Source organism: Plectrocnemia conspersa, unplaced genomic scaffold (genome assembly GCF_051122295.1).
Source record: "Plectrocnemia conspersa isolate PC_06_02 unplaced genomic scaffold, ASM5112229v1 ptg000003l, whole genome shotgun sequence".
Lineage (NCBI taxonomy): Eukaryota > Metazoa > Arthropoda > Insecta > Trichoptera > Polycentropodidae > Plectrocnemia > Plectrocnemia conspersa.
Genome location: NW_028277167.1, coordinates 4,736,365 through 4,755,494, shown reverse-complemented (window position 1 = coordinate 4,755,494; position 19,130 = coordinate 4,736,365). Strand labels below are relative to the sequence as shown.

The 19,130-nt window shown below is 33.4% G+C and overlaps 1 protein-coding gene across 5 annotated transcripts in view; it reads left to right on the top strand.

Annotated features, from left to right (window-relative positions):
* The window catches only part of rut (adenylate cyclase rutabaga), a 216,075-nt gene that overhangs the window by 128,915 nt on the left and 68,030 nt on the right, over window positions 1-19,130 (top strand). For all 5 annotated transcript variants that reach the window (XM_088182429.1, XM_088182428.1, XM_088182427.1 and 2 more), the window contains exon 4: window positions 10,462-10,536. The gene's annotated coding sequence lies outside the window, so the exon portion shown is untranslated. The remainder of the gene's footprint in view (window positions 1-10,461; window positions 10,537-19,130) is intronic.

The window sequence follows — 19,130 nt, the reverse complement described above, 5'->3', positions numbered from 1 at the left end:
TGCTGATAATAAAAAAATATAAGTACATAATAAAAACATTATTTATTAACTTGTAACTAAATCAATAATGTTTTTATGTATGTACTTATTAGGTTTTTTCTTTGTATCACCTCATATAATATTTCTATTTAGGCGATTAATTTCCTCGCCTATGAATTGTTGGCGATATCGCCGACAATCGTTATTCAGACAGTGTAACGCAAATAATAAATAAAATTTAATCAATTTAATATCTTAGAGATATATTAGAAAATACAGTAGTTATATTTTAATTTATTTCAGTAATCCATTTTCCCTCATTGGATTAGAATAAAAATTATCAAATTTTCTGTACAAAGCATACTTTTGCGCCGATATTGCCTTTGATCTTAGATCGGGATTATGTTTTAGTGTTGTGCTATTATTTGTCCAACATCTAAAGTGCTGCCAGCTGTCATACATTTCGACTGACGTCCGCTTTGAGTCCTATAATGAAAATTAATTAAGAATTTGCGCTTTGGCGTGGTGTCGGCAATATTGAGCACCCGCCTTCCGGGCGCAAGCTTCGGCACACAAATTCGAATATCTCAGGGGAGGCAAATATGTGCGCAGTATTTCGCTTGTAATTAAAAATTTATCGCAGCGAATCTCACAAACGGCGCGACGGCAATATTGCTGACCGATGTTTGCTCGGCCTCTTCTCAAAATCGGAGTTATAGAATTAAACGAGTGTAATTTGGAAGAGCGGCTTGGGGTCGGGGTCTGCGAAACGACTGAAAGGGGATGAATTTTTAAACCGATTACAGAGTTCAAAGCGGGTTACGTAAACGCCCCCCGAATTACGCATTTTACGGTCAAATTGTGTAGCGCACAATCGTGCTGTGTAATTATTTATGGCAGAAAAACAATTTTCGATTTGTTATTATTATCATTGCTTAAAATAATATTTTTATGTTTTAAATTTATAAATACATTAATTAAGCCTCTTCTTAGATGTATCTGCATCAAAAACACTGACAATATAATAATTAATAAGGGAAATGAAACCTTTAACGAACTCACAAAGGGAAAATCATTTATCTTAGTCAAATAAGCCCATAAAAAAGTGAGAGACTCTTTATGATAAGTAAAACTAGTTTGTTATGGACATCACTCGTCTAATTGACAGTACATAATATGTCACAATATATTTATCGTACACTTTTACAACAATTACATGTCTATATTTTATCCCATTGCGTCCGGACACTCGTCCCAAAAACGAGAAATGGCCCGCCTTGTCCACCAGTGATCCCCAGAGTGCTCTCAGCCTCAACCCAGCGTCGATTTTCCGGAGCTTTTCCCGTCGGTGGGCGTCTTTTTCATTGAAGAGCTTTTGTGCTACGCGGCTTTTCTCACTGGCGACTTTCTCTCTGCGTGTAGGCAGCAGTAGCACTGTTGTTGCGCGTCGCGATTGTTTACTTTACCCACGAAAATATCCATAAAAGACGTCCCCGCCGCTTTTGTATTCGCAACAATTTTGAGGGTGTTTATTTATAAATATGCTTATTTCCTTGGTATTTTTCGTTTTAGGTCGCCCGAGTAGGAAATTTGTGTTTTAAATAAGCGTATCCGAAAGACAATAGACGTCATACGCTTCATTTTTCATTAATTATATAATAATAAGAACCTATATTATAATTCTTAAAGTGTATTTTTCTATTAATCTGTCCCATTTAAAACATGTTAATGAAACATTTTTTATTGTGTGCTATTAATTAATAGTCCAGTCGCTAGCAAAGAAACATAACAATTAATTGGTATAATATATTTTTTTACAAATTAATAAAATATTTGCGATTGTGGACAAAGATATTATCCGCCTGCACAGTTAACTTAAGATGTCATTTCGAACCAATATGTCCTATATACAAATATGGGACGGTATAGCGTAGTCCGTAACGTCTCAGACTAGTAACTCTGAGGTTGCAGGTTCGAGCCCCGGCAGCGGCACTCGAATTATTTTTATAAAAATGCGCTATTATTAAAAAATAGCCCCAGCTGCAGTGGCGTCTATTGATTATAAATTGTAAAGAACATTATTTAAAATTAATAATATAGATGTCACCGATTCCCAGACTTTCAGTCTGGTAGTTTCTGATTGATTATTTCTGATTGACTTACTCAGTTGATACAGATTTGCCCGTTGTAACCAGGGCTGTGGAGTCGGAGTCGGAGTCGGAGTTGGAGTCGTGGAGTCGTGGTGTTTTGGCCGGAGTTGGAGTCGGAGTCGGAGTCGTGAAAAATGAGCGACCCTGAACATTTTTTATATAAAATAGATTTTTTTAAATTAAGAAATTTAAATTGCGTAATGATGAATGTGTATAGCGTATGAATATAAAACGCGTAGAAAAACATCAAAAATACCTGATAAAATTAAATTTTTTTGAGTCGGAGTCGGAGTCGGAGTGGAGTCGTATTATTGGTAAATATCGGAATCGGAGTCGGAGTCGGAGTCGTGTTTTTTTTAAACGACTCCACAGCCCTGGTTGTAACGCATTCAAATTGAACGCTCGTTGCCGAGCGTTCCCACTGCCACGGCGCCGGAATGATTTAGCTGATATAGAATTTATATCATCTAAATCATTTTTAAATGAATGTCATTCTGCAGCCGTACTAGTTTTATCATTTTTTTAATCATATATTTTTTTAATAAATACTTTGCAAGCTTCAGTACTTTCTTTAAATGCATAATACCATTTACGAGACAGTCTACTAATAGCTCTATTAATTCTTTATTTATTTGAGTCTCCATTGTCATTAACAACTCGTTTTTTTTAGAGTTTTTTCCTTCACTTTTGTCTTCTTGAGTTTGTAAAGTTATTCCATGCTCACTTTTTAATCGTTTAATCATTGATGATGTATTTCCATACTTCTTGGTTAGTATTAATGAATATAAATTACATTTAAAGCAATTTTCTGAATTCGTGCGTTGCGTGAAATAATCCCATAATATCAACTCTTGCCATTCGGTTTCATTTTAATAATAAAAAAAATATATTTAAATTATTAATTATAATTTTTAACCTTTATAATACCAGGGCCTTGTTTTAGTAGCGCGCGTGTAGGGTTGAGAATTATGGCTGTGAAATTGAATATAGTGGACATTTTACTGCATGAAACCGTTTTTATGTGTAAAAATATCTTTAAAATAGACGAGTAATCACATTTTTAGCAAATTATCATTGCTTACAGAATTTTTACTAAAATTTGCGAGATTTGCGTGTTTACACAAAAAAGTTGTTGGTACTCTTAGATTAAATAATAATACGTTCTCACTTACTGCAATACATATATATTCTCAAGTCTACGAAACACGTCAATGGGCGACATCCGTATTAAAAAAATATTGTATGAACATGTCTGCTTGCACTACACTTTCTGGAAGTTGGCCGAGGTTGGCCAAGGACGGAGAATATAGTGGGTTATTTCGGTCGAGTTCGGTTCTGCCCGCTCTAAAATCTCCCGGAAGTTGTCCGAGGTTACCGAGAACGGAAGGTAAAGTGGGGGTAATTTAGTCGACTTGGCCAGCTTCGAGCGCTTCCGAACATTGTCAGCAAACGGACCGGAATCAAAGGAACCGAAGTCGGAGCTGCTCTTTCGAGCGCAAGCGGTGAGATACTTCCCCTTTTGCTCTCTCGCGTGTTAAGTGACGAGAGTGAGAGAGATAATGATATGGTGTTTCGCAAACTGAGATAGAACGAGTAACTCGGTTCAATTTCAGTATGCGCGTAGGCGTCCTATGGTTAACACGCAAGTCGAGCGCTGCATCGGGGACTTCAACAGACTTACTGACATCTTTGAATATTTTAGGGCACCAAAAGGGATTAATTATATTTTTGATAGTATATTCTTCTAACAGATATCGTTATTATATATTTTTTAATATAAAATTAAATAATTAAAAAATAATTAGTGGTACTTGATTTTGTTAAAAAAATGGTTTCGAATATCCTTATGTATTCTCCTAGATCGGTTTATATAAATGTCACACCATAACGAATTCCTATTTAGAATCTATGGCGACAAATTCTAGGATAGTCACAGATGTGGTGATCGTATTCTGAAGTATCGTTTTTATGCGACAAAGATTTTGCGTAAATTGAATATTTACGACCGAAAAGTTTTCACTGATATTGTATTGGTGAGTGCCCACACAAACTTTTATAATTATCAGTAGCGTAATTTGAATACTATGTCAATTTAAAAATTGCGATTATTTGGCACATTCTTCGATCGCGCGCAAATATGCCGGCTGTACGTGACAGAAGCCGCCGTCCGGACGGAATATGAAATTTGCGACAGTGTGGTGTTGTGTCAAATTGTATTTCATATACATTTTGGTGCAGCATATTAGCGCCTATCAGTTAAATTATATTTTTGCAAATAAAAATATATATCTACTGGTGAAAATATATTTTGACTTAAGCTCCTCTCGGCAGGCCTGCATGTGACAGAGTAAGAGTTTAATTCTTTGTACTTTCCATATTAAATCTCTACTTTCTTGATCTATAACATCATTTACATGTTTTTTTAGTTGTTATGTGTTATACTTAACAAAACATGACACCTTACCATGCCAATTCTTAAAATAAAGCTGAAGTCTCACCCGCATAAAAATATTTGAATAAACGTAGTCAAAAATATATGTATGCTGTTGCATCTCTATTGAATCGATATGATGATATAATTTCCATCATTCTTGAAACTCACTTTTAAGCTTTCAGCGGAAGTATTACTGTTTACTACAGGGAATTTCCGCCGGGAAATTAGATCTGGAAAATGTAACCACATGTCTTGGAGTTGCTGAAAGGTCCGTTGACTACATCTCACCCTAAAAACCTCCGTCACCTTATGTTTTTGACCCTTAAGAAATATAGCTATAAACTGGGAAACGGGCGGTCATTATGTATGAAATATTAAACGTAGCAAATAATTGCATGTCAAATACATTATTGCATTGACATGTGGGGTGCGTCGAGTTAATACTCAATTTTCCGGGTCTTATTTTATCGGATATTGAATTTCTGAACAACGACTTCACAGCTGGGCGCTTATCCGTATGATCGCGTGCCGGATTTTTAAAATATTACTATGCCGCCGAGGATGAAATAGGATTTTATTATCTTTATGTATTGTACATAATATATATATACATGTATAGGGCTCGAATTACATTATTATATGAGAAGGGTGAGTTTTCAATTAAAAACACATCCTAAGCGTCATAAAACGGGCCATATTAAACACACCATAAGCCGGGATACTCTGGGTACATATTTAACGAGCGAAAACGCATTAACCGCTTGAGTCGAATCAAAAATTTCCAATCATAAAGTAAATTGAATTCGCGTATAATTTTCACGACTCTGAAAGCTTTCGACCGCATCGAAGCAAACGCACGATAACAAATCGAATGTTTTCTCTTAACTCATTGCCAACGGATAAAATTCAAATTCGAACGGCATGCATCCAAGATTCAAGAGGGGTTATGCCAATTTCGGAAAGCTCTCAAAGAGTTGAGCTGCATTCGTGCGAAACAGTTTTGTTGAGCTTTCAAAGCTTGATCGTGCTTCGAAGATTTTTTTTTGCTAGAACACGTTGCAGCTAGAACACTTTCAATTCCAAAGTTAATTGATACGGTTTATGTTAATGTTACTTTACGATTTTTCTTCACGATGTTTTTCACTCTTGCAATGGTTAAAACGTGTATCTTCTAAAGGTCTTAAACCGTTTCAGAATTTTCCATACTGATTTTTGCGGTAGCATTAGTATCTGAGCTGTACTGCTGCTAATGTACATGACAAGAAACCGTTTTTTTTTGTGCTTTTAATAAACGTAACATTTGCAAAGAGGCAGACATAATAATATTTTTTTTTTCAAATCGTATATATGTATATATATATACATATAAGAAATTTGATTCGATTTATTTTAGTAAAAGACTGGAAGGATATTTCAGATTTACGGTCCAAATAGACAATTTCATAGAACTACCACTGTCAAATTTGCGAAGCGTCGAGAGAATTGAAGAATAATTTTGAAGCAATACAACCAAGCGATGATTGTGTCACGACCCTCATCAACTGAGAAACGGTGAGAAAGGAGAATTTCACACAAGATTTAACACTTCTGATTTCGATAATCTAATTCCACCGTAAATACTAGCTCTACCCTATGCGTGATGCCTATTTCATGTTTCACCGCTATCGACGAAATTAGTCAATATCTACGTAAAAAAGGGAAAAAATCAGAGGAAGCTTTCGCTTCGGTTAACAAAGAGGTTTCGAGTTCGCTTTCCCCTTAGCTTTATCGGATCGACCTTTGCATCCTGTGCCTGCGAAAGAAAGATTGTTTTATTTCCTCAGTTCTTTATCTCGACTCTCATATTTCGAGCCGTTGGTTCAGAATCAATTCGTACACGAGTTCGGTCATTAGGCGTTCTCTTGGGCGTTTTATTAGTACCGATACCTGGGAAAGACCTATTAATTATGTTCCGTTTCGTTTTATGTACATAAATGCACTCAATACAAACGCACAACAGCCAGAACATTTCTGTCCGTAACTCTATTTTCGTACACTCGTCTCAGGGTTAATGGACTGTCTTTCCCGTGTTTTTCTAAATATATATATATCAATCGATTCTAAAGAAAAATCGATAGAGATTTTTTGTAAAGGTGTAGCTTTTTCTTATGTGTTACAGTTGTGTTCTAATTAAAGCTCGTAGAGATGATTATAATTTGTTTGAAAATTGCTGACCCAGATAAAGCGTTCCGAATGTTCGATTGAGCTTTCGTAAGGTATTCAAAGGAAATGTTAATGTGTGTGCATCGTATTGATTGTATCTATTTTGGCTCTGCTTTGCTGATATATATGTATCTGTATATACATACAATACTATGCGAATCGTTAATTATCGTTTGTAAGTTTATCATCGGATTATAGCAAAGTGAGGATTTGACGCGAAAAGCTATAAGATATGCGCAAAACGATTTCACGGCCTAATAAATCCTTTGCCAAGTTTTGATAATAAATTTTGACGTAATACAATGTTTATTAATTTTATTCTGTGTAAATGTAATCTTGAGAGTTTTATTTATTATCTATAATATCAGTCCGAATGTTCAGTTTTTTATTCCAAAGGCGCTATTGGCGATTTATTTAGATTCTTAATATGATAAATTAAAATCAATAAATAGTTGACTGAATTCCCTGGCCTCCTTATTATGTATTAAATACATACTTACTTTATTCCATTCAGAGGGTATGTTTACATCTTGCCAAATATTTTTAATAATTTTGTGTATATGTTAAGGATCGAAGTCTCCGTTTCGTATCCATTGAGTAACGATAATGATCGATAATGAACGATAATGAATTTTCCGATTATCGATCTCAAACGATAGCGATATTTGGCGCGAAAGTACAAAATAAAACAATGTTAACCAATGGCGCGTGAAATTATGCGCCCTTTGACTTGACCGAACTAGTCCTAGTACTAGAAAAAGTTAAAGATATGAGTGAGGGACTTTCTGCTAATGATTCACTGATCGCTCAAAAAATATTCCCATTTCTCTTATCTTAGAAAAGTGCTCGCTGCTGACACAACAACTTACGAAAGAATTCATCACTGAATTTCAGAGACAAATGGAACGAGTTTTGCCAAAACCTAGTACTGAAGAGCACCATGTACGTATGGCCAATCAACTTTACCCTTATTATAAGGGATTAACTCTTTCTCAGTTCAACAAGGAAGAGCCCACTCTAAGAAGATTTCTTGACTCACATCCATCGTCTCAAGAGGTTGAACAGGAAACTCCAACAAGGCAGCATATCGGACTGGCATCAACTCCTGCCCTCGACGACATGGATTTCATGGATCAGTTCAGCTCAGCATGATACTCTAAATCAGACAAAATCGGCAGTGGAAAAGTAGTGGGAATCCTTCAAGATTTATTCCGGACCTTCATCTTATAAAATTGATGTATTGACCTGGTGGAAAGACTACAACGGGATCTCCCCGTTGTTAGCGGCTGAAGCCAGAAAATGGCCAGAAAAGTGAACGAGTTTTTTCTGCTAAAGGAAACCCTGTAACATCTCAGAGTCAAATGTTGAGAAGATCCTCTACATACAACTGAATCACAGTAGAGTCCGTATCACTAAATACAACATTGAAATTTCTTTTGTTGAAGAATTACCTGTCGGAGAGAGGGATGATGAGGAGAGTGGACCATCATTTTTAACTCAAAGAAGTCGTGCTGGTTCTACATCTAGTGCAGCAAGTAAGGACTCCCGCAACACTGTGAATGTGACTAAGAAAAGACAGTTATCGAAAACTTAAAAAAAAGTTACAAAGAATTGTGTATGCTCCAGATTCAGACTCAAAAGATTATGTTGCCAGCATTGGTCCTTCAGAGGCTATCAGTGCAAGTTACACAGAATCAGAGGCAGACACAGAAACTGCTTAAAGACTTACCTTGCTGTGAATGCAATTATGCACCTTAGAAAGTGATTAAAATAAGGTGAATTTTTTGAAATTTTAATATTTGTGATTTTTTGGCTTTAAAGATAAAGTAATATTTGTATTATTTAATGTTCTGGTCATTTTAATTTATAACTGGTAATTTCAGATAATTTTGTAATAATAATAATAATTTAATAAAAAAATTTTATCGATAATATATTTTTATAAAATATATTATCGATCGATAATATATTTTTTATCGAATCGAACATTTCGCTCCTTATTATGTGTTGCAAAAGAGTATCTTAACCTTTTTTAGCTTCTCTGCATAAAGGATGTTTGTACCTGTGACTTAATATTTTTAAGACGCTTTATATATTTGTTAATGTCCCATCGAAATAGTAAGTTAATAACATTCATGAATTTACGCCTATAACGTAGGTAAATAGGTAAATAACATTACTAAATATAGTTGCATTTAGGGCATCCAAATACCCGGACAAATTTCTTACCCGGTTCTACGGATATTTCTCGGAAAAGAACCGGGTACCCGGTTCGGTTCCGGGTAATTTTTGTACGCCGTTAAGAGTCTAATTTTTATTATATCTGAATTTTTAATTAATTATGACACGATATATTTAATTTTACTTTAATAATTAATATCATTTTTAAAAAAAATAAGGTATTGAAATAAAATCAATATAATATGTAATTATTAATCAAAATATTTTTACATTCCATCGTTAAGTACATATATACATATACTTACATACTACATACATGTGTAACAGTACAAAACCGAAATATTTATCTTAACACATATTTGGCAATAATAATACAAATTGCACATGAAAAATACTAAGGAGATAAATTTTATTAAAATTATAAAAGAAATTAGATGATTGTATTTATTATATGTATTATATGTAAGTAGAGAAACAAAGTTTTAGTGATGTTCTTTTTGTAAAAAAGTTATATTTTAAAAACACTAACGAATCTAATGTGTTATATTTTTACCCTACAACGCATTAAAATTTATTTTTATTTACAACTGCATCCTTTCAAAATAATCCTTATCTATGCATTCGCTTATCTTGAAATCTATAGGTCGCTAAGTGCTGTCTCTTTTTTTGTCGTTCAAAGAGGTTAGTCGATTTAGAACGCCGATTTGGCTCTTCCGTTTAATTTGAAATAATGGAAAAAAATATTTAAATGAAATTAACCGGATACCCGTCAAAAATTACCCGGTTTTCGGTTCCATGAAAAACATGGCATGTAACAGGGTACCCGGTTCCGGTTCTACCCGGTTCGAATGCCCTAGTTGCATTGATCTATAAATTCCAGACATAATAAGCTGCGAAACATAATGATGTTTTCTTCGATAGTTACAAGGAGCTAGAACAATTTTAGAAGTTGATTGTGCGTCACTATTTTTTACATTTTTTTTTATTTTTTTAAGAACATTTATAATAATATGTGTTCTTATTAATAAGTTTGTTTGAACATGTGTATGTATTTGAGTCCATGTTTGAATATTAGCTGATGTGTAACATGTGTATGTTTTTAGACAAACATATATTGATCACACAAATTGATAGAATTGGATACCACTCGGTGTTTGTGTATAGTATTCAATAAATTACAAGTATGTTTTGATGCTATCGAATTTTTCATTAAAAAATCGTATATCTATATTGTATGTAAACGCTTTTACGTTAAAAGCACTGGTTTTAAATACGATTATTTGCAGTTTAAAAGCGTCGTCCCTTTCATGTTTATTTATTCTGCTAAATGGCCATCCCGTATCTGTCCCTATCCCTATAGGGTCAATCCGTTCCGATTAAACGTGAGTGGTTTCACCATTAATTAATCATCGGGGCGGCTTAAGCTCATCCGTCACAACCTTTGATACTCTAATTAGATTTTGCTAATTCAATTAAATACAAATAATATTATAATACTTTTTTTTTTATTTTCAGATTCGTCCATTAGCTATGTCCGATCATTTGTCACGCAGTGCCGAAGAAGAAGATTCTAATCTATAACGACGCTTGGTAAGTACATATTATATTAATAATGACGGCAATCGGCCATTACGAGCTTTGTAATCATGAGTTGTACCTATTGGTATTTACGACTATGGTCACCATAGTCGTTTAATGAATTTAGTTTATTTCCTAAAGAATTTGAAGGGACGCGGTTCAAAATTTCCAATTTGTTCGAAGGTATTCAGCGAAATAGTTTTTGTAAAGGTTAAGCGTCTTCACCCTTGCCCTTCTCAACGCATAGTTTATGACTTGACCTTTATGTGCATATAAGGAAGATTGGGATTCAGATAGGTTGTAGCGCATTTAACTGATGCATAAAAGCTGTATTATGTCTAGTAAAGATAAGTTATGTTGATCTTTCCACAAGTATTTTCGTTTATAACATAAACTACTACGTACTCTTGAGAAAATAGTAAAAATTAATTACCATATAAAAAAATCTTTTAATCTTGATTGATTCAAATTTTGGTATCAGTGCCATATATTTATGAATTTTGTTAAATTTATCTCATCTTATATAATATAAAAGGGTTATTGCCACCTATTCAGGGCAACAATGTGACATTAAAATATCCAAATGGGCTATTAACTATTATCGTTGTTTGAAGTTTGCAATTTGCAATGTTACGCTTCCATTGTTCCATGATTTTCTTTAGAATATGTCAGATTTATTGATGTAAGAAATTCAAACCAGAAACTTACTTACAAACACACAAGATTCACGTGTAGAGATTACGGTATTGCCCCTTAAGAGAATTGCTGAATGTAACGTTCTAACAAAAAAACTTTTTCATCAACATATCTGATCGAGCAGTGCTCCAATCTACCGTTCTCTCTATTGTCTTTTTTCCTCATTCCAGCATTTATTCCGCTTCGCTCGACTAAATCTATCGCCGGTTTATCTCTAAAAATCTCACTTATTATGGTTACTCGCCTTAATTAAATGCAGCTATCCATCTTCCAAAAGTTTGCGAAATTTATATATGCGGACGACACGTCTCGCAAAATTATGACTTTACTTCGTTCGCGGACGTTAAGGTATAACGAATTGCGTTTAGCAATTTACAAATTACCCCAGGGTTTTCGGAACGAACTTATTAAATATTTAACTGCGAAGAAAGCATCGGAAAAACACCGCAACTTTGATGTAAGAGACAATTACGATCTAATGGCGGCAGTCGTTCATGATATTGTTAGGGACGTAATTGAGCATCTCGTTCGTACCGAAGCTTTTCCAATTGCGAAACGGGGAGATATAATAATAAAAACGAACTTATATTATATCTGACTAAAAAATGTTGTCTTCAAAGGTCAACTGATTGCGATATAAATTCGAATGCGCCCCTTCGATCCCATGTAAATAAACATTTTACGGTGCGATTTGGACCATTGTCTCTCGAGAGTTGAAGAAGGCGAAGTTTTTTTGCATTCAAAATAAGTCTACGAAATTAGACGTTATAGTACATTTTCTTTAGCTTTATTTTATTTCTGTATTTTTTCAAATTTAATTTACATAGTATATTTGATTAATATGCACTGCTCTGTCGTAATTTTTTTTAAGATACTTTTTTATATTATATTACTTTCAATTTTTAATATTACAGTTTACTCGCGCGTAAGTAATTATAGAATTTATACACCCACAGTTTTTTTTGCTGTATTATTTCTACCGAGCATTACTTTAACAATACCCAAAGGCAGCTAAATATCATACATAATATAAAAAGAGCTTTTACAAACGTCTCTCGCAAGATTAGATTAAGCGAATATACTTTTTTATACACATAATATGCTTAATAAAAAAGCATACATGAGATATAGCAGTGTATAAAAAAATAAAATTTAAAATACCGTAAAGTTAGTTATAAATATGCTTTACTTGAATATATATATATAATATAAAAGTAAACTCAAGCGGTAAAGTTATTAGATAATATAGTACAAAGTTCCAAATTAAAATATCGTAAATCATACTCTCAACCCATAATAATAAAAACTTTCTCAAATAGAGAAAGCTTTTAATTATAAATATAGGTGTAATGAACACGTACAATATATGGGATAATGGAAAACATGAAACAAATTATTATACTTTCTTTTACACTTTTAATGTATTTATTTGTGCAAAAGGAAAAAATAATCCATCGATCAATATGATTGCTATTGAGCTAAGATAATTATATATTATCAATGCTTCAAATATTAATAATATTAATCTATTATATGTATATTCAAAGTACAAAGGAAAACTGACGATCATAAATATCAAAAATCGTTGTACAGGCTTATACAAAACTTTCAAAAGACAGACAGAATGATAACGAGATTATATGATTTTACAAAAATACTATTTATCAAAATCGAGCTGCCATTGTGTAGAATGTTGTATATACAGTTTTCGGCCGTTATATTATATTATATGACCCATCATAAATAATCATATCCATATAAAAATGGTAGATTAATATTTTAAATAGTTGTAAAGATATTTTTGGTTCAAATCTTGTTTATTCCAAGTCAGAAGCGAAGTGATAATTCTTGACTTAAGTGTATAAAAAAAGTTATTCAGTTCGGCAGTGTTTTGGCTAATAACCTTTGAATATTTGGCAGAAGTTAATGTCTTCGATTTCTCGATCATCTGATTAATGTCGATGATTCCGGGTGGAACCAGACTCATTCTTATTGTCCAATACAGTGGTTGTGACGTGGATAACTGTGTAACGGTAAATTTAAAATTTCTAATATTTCAATAGCTTCAATACATTTTTTTTTTGCTTTTGGGTTAATTATTAAATCGCCGGTTGAGTGACAAATTGGCCCGGAATTTTAGAGAAAGAGGATACAAGACATTTTTAAACGAAAAAATCCGAGATGATCTTTCTTTTCTTTAATTCTCACCGGACATTTTTGAAGAAAATGTCTGGCTTAGAGCTTTATAATTATGATAAGCTTAGGCATAAATGAATTTGTTTAAGCAGTTATGGGTGATTTCGACTTTTTTTTATTATTTATTTGTAAATACCCCCGCATGGCAATCTAGCACTAATGTATCTTGCACATTAAATAATATCTTATAAGTATATTAAAGTAGCTATCAATTTAAAATATGTTTTGACCATGAAGTCAGGAGTGTTTATTTTGTTAAGACAAAGTTAGTTGTTATTATAATTATTTGATTCGTTGTGCATTTTTCGTGGGTGCACCCGTAGTCTCCATATATATTCGAAGCGGGTTTACAAGCGAAGAGAGAAGCGGTGGCTTCTACAATCTTTGATAAGCTCCTTTTGATTAAAATCCAGGTTTAAGATCTCTTAAAATTTGAATGCTTTAAACTTCGAAGTTGAAATTCAAATGTAAATTCTAGTAGAATAAGTTTCTGTGAAATATTGTCTGAGAGGAAGTGATTCCTGATTACTTGGAACGAATTTTTTAAAACAAATTGGCGTTGACCGCTAGAGTAGATTACGAACGGCTGTTTTGAGGGCAATCCCGAATGCAGTAACCCAATTTTTTCTTAGACGGTTCAAACCAATCTGACCTTTTTATGATTTAATAGCATGAGTTAATCTTTCCAATTGTGAATAGAAGAGTGGTTCAATTGATGAACATAACAAATAAATGTTTGATTAGAAAGCTCTCTAATTCATTTCATGAAATATGATAAATGTCTATAGCTGCAGAGTGCTCTTGTTAAAGATAAATTTAAAAATGTATTTGATTTTGAAAATATGGATCGAAATAATATAGATCGCTACTTTGTAACGCACAAGTTTGTTTCGGGACAAAAAACTTTCGGTCGGCCAGTCTAGAAAGAATACACGTAATCTTTATATATATTCTTAGATATTATAAATTATGTTTTGCTACTGCATATTACTAATTCATATTTTATTATGTTAAATATGTGTCATATAAACTATTGTGCAGTGTTGAAGCTAAAATTCTAGCTATTAAATGCCAATATTATTTATATATTTCTATTTATTATCATATATGTAAAATTAATTATTTAGTATCAAAATACTAACTTAGTTGTTAAGGCCAAGTCATAACTATAACGGTTAAGACCAAGCAAAAAGTTCAACAGCCAACAAATGCATAGTCTGGATTGTTATACTTATCCAACCGCCTGAAAAATATGACTTTGAGTTTGCTGTCATCGGAAGTTGCCCTAATAAAATATAGCGGGAGCCCTTCCACAGTAGATATACCATTACATTAATATTTAATAATTTACTTAACTTATTTTATAAATTGACTTTATGCATTTTAGGAAATCATAAATATTTATCAGATTTAAATCATATTTAAATATATGCCTGGCTTCGTGTTTCGTACATTCTACAATATTATTATTAAATTAAATTTGATTGTAAAAATCGTTTGAAAAGAAAGATGTTTCATTAACATTTTTTTAATACGCCTTTGGGAGGTAGGAGCACTGACTCGGCTGGTGCTTCCACCCTTCAGTCAAGGGTCATTCGTTGTTTGCAAAAAAAACTCAACACGCAATTTTAAAGCAAACAAACAGCTTTCGCCTTCACATTGAACAACAAAAACCGGAGTGATTTAGCGTTACGGTCATTCGCCAACACAAAGGGCATTATTTGTTCAAGAGGGCGTATAGGTCGATTTTTACACGTCAACAAAGGATTGTAAACTTTTAGCGCCTCTAACCTAACCAGAGTTGATTCTATGGACTTACTAAGGACGTCAGAAATTCCGCAACGGCTCCCGAGCCGTGCGTTTTCGACTACTGCCTGTTTTACTCGATTTACACATAGCACACATGCGTCTCTCTCTCCCTCCTTTTTGAATTATTAAAAGTTTCTCTTTCTCTCACTCGCTGGCGAAATTCAATCAGTTTTACGAATCCGAGTAATGTTTATTGCGATACGCGTAACGCATTGAGTCGGGCTTTTGCTAAATTACCGAAACGCTATTTGCTCCAATTATGTAGTACAAAATTATATCTGAATAGCATCAGTGTACGCTTTATTTGTATTTAATCAAATATTATATGTAATTTGATTTAATATGTAATATAAATAAAAACTAGCACGAATTAAAAGGGTTTCAACAATGCATTGCTTCAAATTTTATTTTCCAGAAATATTGCGTTCATTAAATTGATATATTGATATATTATTTGTACGTATATAGAGAGTCGCGATCGCGTCCTTTATTCTAGTCCGTTGCGGCCAGGAGGTCAGCGCTTAAGAACGCTCATCTGGCACGAGTCATCCAGCTTCTTATTTTTGCTTAAGCTTGCAAAACACAATGATGTTGTTAGCGATAGCTACGAGGAGCTGGGAAAAGGATATGTGGGATGGTGCTCATCTATTTTATGCGTGCTCCATATTATTTTAATGTTTAGAGCCAATCATAGACCATCATAAACCTGTCAAGTTATTAAAAATAAAAATAAAAATTATTTCTAATTTTTTTGTTTTTCATTATTTCACTGAATGACATATTTTTTTATGTTTATTGCCATATGTGGTCTGAAATTGTCGTGTGAAAGTCAAATACGGTCGTTTTTATTATTATTATACTCGATTTACTTCCTGTTGATTTTGTCTGACCACCAAGGATTCACAGGTAGTTGACCTATTAATTAGGTTTGTGTGAGGAATCATGGGCCACCAACCGCTAACAGAAAGTTCATATAATGTTTGCTTAGGTCTCATTTTCTAAATACACATAAAAAAGCGACATGTTCCCTTACTACCACTTCACTTTTTAGTCGCGGTGGTTCCATTACTTCCAATATGCAATGTTGATATGCATTACAGTTTCAATAGAGCTTTTGTATAAACTTATTGTGTCACTGACGTCATACAATTATAGAACAAAATATACATTCTGTGTGTTATATACATTATAGAATAATAATATATTATTATGTTAAAATTAATCTCTCGGATATTTTGTTTATATCATGCAAACGATCAACCTTGACATTTAAACAAAAAAACTCAAACCATCCCCTATCTTTGTTTACACACAATTTTAACCTTTAAAATAAATCACCATGTATAAGTAAGTATAAGCGAAAGTAAACCTCCCCAAAGATGCGGGGGTGGGATTTTCGCCAAGTAGGAAGAAAAAAAAACACAAAAAAATAGCTAAAATATTAACGGGGCACGTAATGGAGTGCGCGCGACAAACGAACGAAATAATTTCGCCGCGCGTGAATAAATAACGGCGACAGGTGTGGGAGGGAAGGTGTTACGCTTTTTATGAAAAGATATCGCGCAGCAGCGTTAACGTGCCCGGAAAATTGCGTTATGCAAACGAGCGCGGCCAGGCGGGAACGGGTTAAGGGCTATTGCTCTTGCTACTGCCGCGAACGATCGTATTACGTTTTAACGTATGGAAATTTGCACCGAACGGTTTCATAAATAGAAATTGAGTATAGATGCTGCTCTTAATATGAGCTCTGAGATGATTTGTTAAAGGAGTATCTTACAAGCGTATTTATTTGTTTAAATTGAATGATAATTTATACTAAACTTGGTTAGTTAGATTGTGTAGAAAGGAACTATATATATATTAAAAGGCTGCTACTTTTGTAAATGCCAACTTAGATCATCGAAGTCTTGATGATTAAGTTGCAGAACGACACGAAATATACTACAATAAATAATGGTGCGCCATACTTAACAAGGACGCCGAATTATTTTGTCAATATATTTGTACCATATTAGCTGTAAAATAATGACGAAAAATTAATATAATTTTATAGTTGAAGTTAGTAAAATTCATAAAAAATCGCAATATATTGTTGGTCATTCAAATACTTTTGATCTTCCGAGAAAGTATGCATATTTTCAAACATCCTGCACCAACATCATTGAAAATGTTTTATATCTGAGTGTTTTCTTTTATTACTTAAGAAAAAATAAGGCGTGCTTAGGTGTTAAAATTATCCACACGATTTTTTGTCATTCCCAGACCCCTATTAAAATCTTCCAAAAAGTTTGCATATTAGGCATGAACCCGCCTTTATGCCTGCACTACACTCTCTGGAAGTTGTTACGACTTCGAGTAAGCAGCCGTAAATGACGTCCGGACGGCGTCTTCTGTCACGTACAGCCGGCATATTTGCGCGCGATCGAAAAATGAGCCAAATAATCGCACTTTTTAAATTGTCATATTATTAAAATTACGCTACTGATAATTATAAAAGTTTGTGTGTGCACTCACCAATGCAATATCAGTGAAAACTTTTCGGTCGTACATATTCAATTTACGCAAAATCTTTGTCGGCTTTTTCAAAATGCCATAAGGCATAAAAATGATACTTCAGAATACGAACACCACATCTGTGACTATCCTAGAATTTGTCGCCATCGATTCTAAATAAGAATTCGTTATGGTGTGACATTTATATAAACCGATCTAGGAAAATACATAAGGATATTCGAAACCATTTTTTTTAACAAAATCAAGTACCACTAATTATTTTTTAATTATTTAATTTTATATGAAAAAATATAATAACGATATCTGTTGGAAGAATACACTATCAAAAATATAATTAATCCCTTTTGGTGCCCTAAAATATTCAAAGATGTCAGTAAGAATCTGTTGAAGTCCCCGATAAGCATGTGGTATTATAACTTGACTACGTGACCACGATGCAGTGCTCGACATGCGTGTTGACATAGGACGCCTACGCGCATACTGAAATTGAACCGAGTTACTTGTTCTAACTCAGTTTGCGAAAAACCATATCATTACCTCTTTCACTGTCGTCACTTAACACGCGAGAGAGCAAAAGGGGAAGTATTTCACCGCTCGCGATCGAAAGAGCAGCTCCGACTTCGGTCCCTTTGTCTCGGAAATTAATGCCGACAATGTTCGGAAGCGCTCGAAGCTGGCCAAGTCAACTGAATTACCCCCACTTTACCTCACGTTCTCGGTAACCTCGGTCAACTTTCGAAAGATGTTAGAGCGAGCAGAACCGAACTCGACCGAAGAAACCCACTATATTCTCCGTCCTTGACCAACCTTGGCCAACTTCCAGAGAGTGTAGCGCAGGCATTACATATGCAGGATTATAAAAAGAGCAGTGATTATAAACCTTTTAAAAATATTAGTACAAATTTAATTTTATATAATAAAAAATCCTTTATAAAATTTCTCTAGAAAATGGAATTTTTTTAGTCTTGATTTGATTTGACATTTTTCTCGAGAAGTTCTCGAGAAATAATTCACAACAAAAAACACTACATAAAACATTTTTCGTTTTTGTGAGTATATAAATATATTATTCTGATCGATCATCACAGATTCGGTTTTCTTAAATTTTCCTAATCTCACGGATGAACAACGTGATAAATATTATAATTGAAATAAAATTGTTTATGCTAGAGTATTTAATTTATTTTATAATAATTAGTAAAGCAATAACAAATATTTAAACATATTACCTGCGATTGATTTTGTACGGCGTTTTTATTACATATATTTTTATTCGAAGTAATCTGAAAGACGCAAGTTGTTTATTTAAAATCTTTCTGTTGCACCTTAATCCCAAACTGGTACCATGGAAATGATTTGCGATTTATTAATAATAATATGTTTAATGAATT